This window comes from Salvelinus sp. IW2-2015, linkage group LG32 (genome assembly GCF_002910315.2).
Source record: "Salvelinus sp. IW2-2015 linkage group LG32, ASM291031v2, whole genome shotgun sequence".
NCBI lineage: Eukaryota > Metazoa > Chordata > Actinopteri > Salmoniformes > Salmonidae > Salvelinus > Salvelinus sp. IW2-2015.
The window spans coordinates 8,853,478-8,859,298 of NC_036871.1; positions in this window are offsets into that span (position 1 = coordinate 8,853,478).

Below are 5,821 nucleotides of genomic sequence, written 5' to 3' on the forward strand. Positions count from 1 at the left end.
CATGTATGGATATATATATATTTACCCAAAAAATATGGGGGATTGAAATGATGCAGACAATTACATTGGAAGCAACATTCTTTCTGCAATATTAAGCTGATCACCCCTTAAAAAAAAAAGGTAAACAAAAAACGCACTCTCTCTGTCTCGCACATGAAAAAGCTCTGTGACACTTTATGGTCCACTCATTCAGACTGCTCTTACTTCTTCATTTTCAGAATACAAGCCTGAAACAATTTCTAAAGACTGTTGACATCTAGTGGAAGGCATAGAAACTCAATTTGAGTCCTAAGTCAATGGATACTGTAATGGCATTGAATAGAAAACTACAAAACCAAAAAATAAACTACTTCCTGAATGGATTTTTCTCAGGTTTTCGCCTGCCAAATCAGTTCTGTTATACTCACAGACACTATTTTAACAGTTTTGGAAACTTAGTTGTTTTCTATCCAAATCTACCAGTTATATGCATATCATATCTTCTGGGCCTGAGAAGCAGGCAGTTAATTTGGGCATGCATTTCATCCAAAATTCCGAATGCTGCCCCCTACCCTAGAGAAGTTAAAGGTTAAAGAAGGATTTATAAACCTTGAGTCAATTGAGACAAGGATTGTGTATGTGCCATTCAGAGGGTGAATGGGCAAGACAAAAGATTGTAGTACCTTTGAACAGGGTATGTTAGGAGGTGCCAGGCGCTCCGGTTTGGTTGTGTCAAGAACTGCTACACTACAACAAGTTGTTCATGCTCTACAGTTTCCTGTGTGTATCAAGAAGTCCACCACCCAAAGGACACCCAGCCAAGTTGACACAACTGTATGAAGCATTGAAGGTTACATTGGCCAGCATCCCTGTGGAGCGCTTTTGACACCTTGTAGAGTCCAAGCCCCAATGACTTGAGGCTGTTCTGAGAGCAAAATGGGGTGCAACTCAATATTAGGAAGGTGTTCCTAATGTTTTGTACACTCGGTGCATGTCACATTGCACACGGTCTCCCCCTACATATTGCTGTTTAKGAGTTTGATTGACAGGGGGATGAAGGAGTGCTTATATCTGTTCAGCTTACACTGAGGAACCATGTTGCGTCTGCCTGAGGGGAAAAGCTGAAACTCTGGGTGGAGTACATGGGAGAGGTCAGATATTATTTTCTTAGCCTGTCTCCTATTGTTTGATCAAAGACAGCAACAGTCACTGCAGACTATCTCACACCTATCACCTTCATAGCTGTCTGGACCAGGCCATTGATTTGTGATTTGAAGGTAACTGACAAGAATAGGAGCATGACCTTCTGTTTAACTCCAAAAGCCCTGAACCTATGTAGAAAATAAAGGCGTTGATGGACCCTAGAGCATTTGTAAGACTGGACCTGAGTAATGTCCACATTATAGACCCCCACAGGTGAGTGGTCACCAACAGATTTGGGGTCAAAAAMCATTTCCTCAGTTTGTTTGACCACTGCACAAACCTCCGTATCTCTGACCAATACACAGTAGTGTCGGTGTCTATACATTAGACCCAGAATGGCAGTATCATCAGAAAACTGGACAACATAGTTATCAGGGTGTCTACGTGTACATTCATTTGTATACAGTGTGAATAGGATGGGTGAACTCTCAGCCTTGGGGGGCACCTTAATGACCTTGGGGCTCAGACAGAGTCTCATTTACTAGTACCTGCTGGGTCCTGTTGGTCAGAAATGAGTGATACCACCTGATGGTGTAGGGTTTGACTGACATCTGTCTGAGCTTACTGAGGAGGATGTGCGGCTGCAATATGTTCAATGCTGAACTAAAATACACAAATAGCAGTCGAGCATAGGCCTTCAGGTTCTCCAGATGTTGCAGGACGAAATGCACTACGCTGAGGATTGCTTCATCAGTGCCACGTTTTGTATTTGGACGCAAACTGATACGGGTCCAACAGTGTGTTTTAGTCTGACTGAAGCTTACTCACCATGATATTTTCAAGACACTTCGTTACAATAGAGGTCAGAGCAACAGGTCTACGGTCTTTGTTTTCTTTGGGAGATCGAAGGCTTTTGGGGAAGATGGGTGATGATAGGGAATGTACAGACCTCTGAAAGACAGGCACCCAGGCTAGTGTAAGTTCCTCAGCATAAAGCAGAGATGCAATCGGGTCCTGTTGCCAGTTTGCTTAAAGACTCTTGTGGCCTSTCTMGGGATAAATTCTAACTTAGGGTCACAGCCATCAATAACAATGGTGTTGAGCATGTTAACACACTTGGCAGAGAAGTAAATATCAGTCAAACGTTATGTAGAAGTCATTAAGTTAATTTGCCATTGTCTTTTCATCTGTTGTGTACAGTAGTTTTCTGGTGGGAGTCATATTAGTGATGGATTTTATTGTTAACCCTTGTCCTTGAATACTCTTATTCTAAGCTGGTTTGCTGGCCAATTCTACAAGAGTAATTATATTGAGCCAAACRCAATTGTATTGTCATCATCTGACTATAGTCAAATAAATGCCATGAGTTATAATAATTGGTAACTCTTCCTTTTAAGCAGTCCTTAATACAGTGCAATTACATGTGTAATTACACTGTAACAAGTATTGCAGTCGACTGTAACGACKCATAGTTACAATGTAATAACATGTACCTGGTAGTAGTTGYAGTCTGTAATTACAGAAGTGTAACAACTAATGCTTGTTATCATGCTTGTTACAAATGGGCAGGTCTCCACTAAATTCACCAACTTATTGCTTCGCTTCTTCTCAGCTGCATCCAATGGGATCCATTGTGGATGCGCTGGGTGTCTGAGAGATTATAGCCTATGCTCAATAGGCTCTAATTACTTAACCATGCATATGCACTGCTCAAAATATTCAGTATCTCCAGTCAACGTTGATGCTAGCACTTTCCCCCAAAATATAGCATACCATCTAGATTAACTTGGTCGAGTTTATAAAAACAGATTTTATACGAGAGTCRTCCATGATGAGGATTAAGATACTATTTCAAAGCATAGTACATTTAATGTTTGCCTAAGTACAATGTAATCACTAGTTGTAATTACTAATTCAAATGAAGTGTGTCTTGCGGGGTACTTACTTGTAACTAATGTGTACTTATACCCATCCAGACATCCTGGCCCTCATTTTTTACATTTCTGGAAGCGCCATCCAACTGTGAGAATAAACACACTAGTACACCATTGAGTACATGCAATATCCACATAAGTACAATGTAATTACTAGTTGTTACACGGGATTTAGCTAGTTCAAATTCAGTACATCTTGAGGGGTACTTACTTGTAATTATAGTGTACCTGCAAAGTACGTTACCCATYCTGAGAATCTAATTGTCAGCTTCTGAAAGCGCCATTCCAAGTGAAAAATAAAGACACTAGAACACCAGAGTACATGAAATATCTACATAAGTACAATGTAGTTACTAGGTGTTACACTTAATTTTAACTAGCTGAATCCTGTGTATCTTGAGGAGTACTTACTTGTAATTAATGTGTACTTTACAGTACATTACCCATCCTCACAACCTGGCCCTCAATTTAAAGCTTATGGACGCGCCATCCAAGTGGGAGAATAAACACACTAGTACATCACAGAGCACATGTTATATCTGTATAAATACAATGTAGTTACTAGGTGTTACACAGGATTTAGCTATTTCAAAAGAATTCAGGCCCCTTGATTTTTTCCACATTTTCTTACATTACAGCCTTATTCTAAAATGTATTAAATAAAAACATGTCTCATCAATCTACACACAAATACCCCATAATGACAAAGCGAAAACCAATTTTAAGAAATGTTTGAAAATGTATTACAAATAAAAAACTAAAATACCTTGTTTACATAAGTATTCAGACGCTTTGCTATGAGACTCAAAATTGAACTCAGGTACATCCTGTTTCCATTGATCATCCTTGAGATGTTTCTACAACTAAATTGGAGTCCATCTGTGGTAAATTCAATTGATTGGACATGATTTGGAAAGGCACACACCAGTCTATATAAGGCTCCACAATTGACAGTGCATGTCAGAGCAAAAACCAAGCCATGAGGTCAAAGGAATTGTCYGTAGAGCTATGAGACAGGATTATGTCGAGGCACAGATGTGGGGAAGGCTACCAAAAAATGTCTGCAGCATTGAAGTTTGGAACCACCAAGACTCTTCTTAAAGCTGGCCGTCCGGCCAAACTGAGCAATTGGTGGAGAAGGGACTTGGTCAGGGAGGTGACAAAGAACCYGTTGATCACTCTGAAAAAAGCTCCTGAGTTCATCTGTGGAGACAGGAGAACCTTCCAGAAGGACAACCATCTTTGCAGCACTCCACCAATCAGGCTTKYATGGTAGAGTTTATGGTAGAGTGGCCAGAGGCTAAAGGASTCTCAGACCATGAGAAACAAGATCCTCTGGTCTGATGAAACCAAGATTGAACTGATGAAACCAAGATTGAGTCACATCTGGAGGAAACCTGGCACCATCCCCACCACCAAAGATGTTTACAACTAACCCAAGATAGACCACACCTTGATGTTTCCAATGGGACACTTGTGAGTTGAGTTGGCAGAACAAGCAAGGAGGTTGTTCAGAAGTCTTATGGCTTGGGGGTAAAAACTGTTGAGAAGCCTTTTTGTCCTAGACTTGGCACTCCGGTACCGCTTGCCACTGGGGTGGCTGGGGWCTTTGACAATTTTTAGGGCCTTCCTCTGACACCGCCTGGTGTAGAGGTCCTGGATGGCAGGCAGCTTTGCCCCAGTGATGTATTGGGCCGTACGCACTACCCTGACCCRCGGTCAGAGGCCGAGCAATTGCCGTACCAGGCAGTGATGCAACTGGTCAGGATGTTCAAGGTCATCGTTATTTCGAGCGTGTTGCACAGATGGGCAGACATTAAGCCTTAATTCCTTGACATGCTATAATTCCTGGGATAAATAAATTATTGCACCATTGCGTCACATCCAAAAGTGATAATGTTCAACATTACAAGGTTACATGATTGAATAATGAATCGGATGCAGCTGAGAAGAAGCAAAACACTAAGTCGTTGAATTTAGTGGAAACCTGCCCATTTGTAACAAGCATGATAACAAGCATTAGTTGTTACACTTCTGTAATTACAGACTGCAACTACTACCAGGTACATGTTATTACATTGTAACTATGAGTCGTTACAGTTAACTACAATACTTGTTCGTTTAATTACACATGTAATAATGCAAACTTAAAAGGAAGTCTTGACTAATAATCAAACATAGATTTATTGGTAAATGAAAAACCGGTAGGCTGTTTGCTGCCCAATTATACAAGAGTAATTATAATGACCCTTATTCACAAAACACAACAGATGACAGCCGAAGAGACATCATAATGAGTTATAGGCCTAATAATTAAGATTTATTGGTAATAAATGAAAAACTGGTAGACTAACGTCAACATTCCTTTTAGTTTAAGTGAGGTGTTTGTTATGTGTGCTTTGTTAACATTCAAATGGAACAGTATGATTCTCTATCAAGAATAGTGACTTTTCGCTTGTTTCACACGGTCTGGAACTGACCAATAAAAACGTGTTAAGAAATTAAAACCATCTAACCAATTACATAGCACTGGTRTAACGCCTGTCGCTGTTGATCCTCCCACTTTCAGACACTCCATGTACAGTTACTATTTTGCGCTGAGCAGGAGGAGCGCATAATAATCTGCTGTAGAATTAATTGCGTTCAGCCAGCTAGTCAAACAGATGACTGAAATGAACGAGTCACTCAGAAAGACGAATCATGACTCTTGAGTCAGTAAAAAGAGTCGTTCAAAAAGAACGAATCGTTCGCGAACCACACATCAC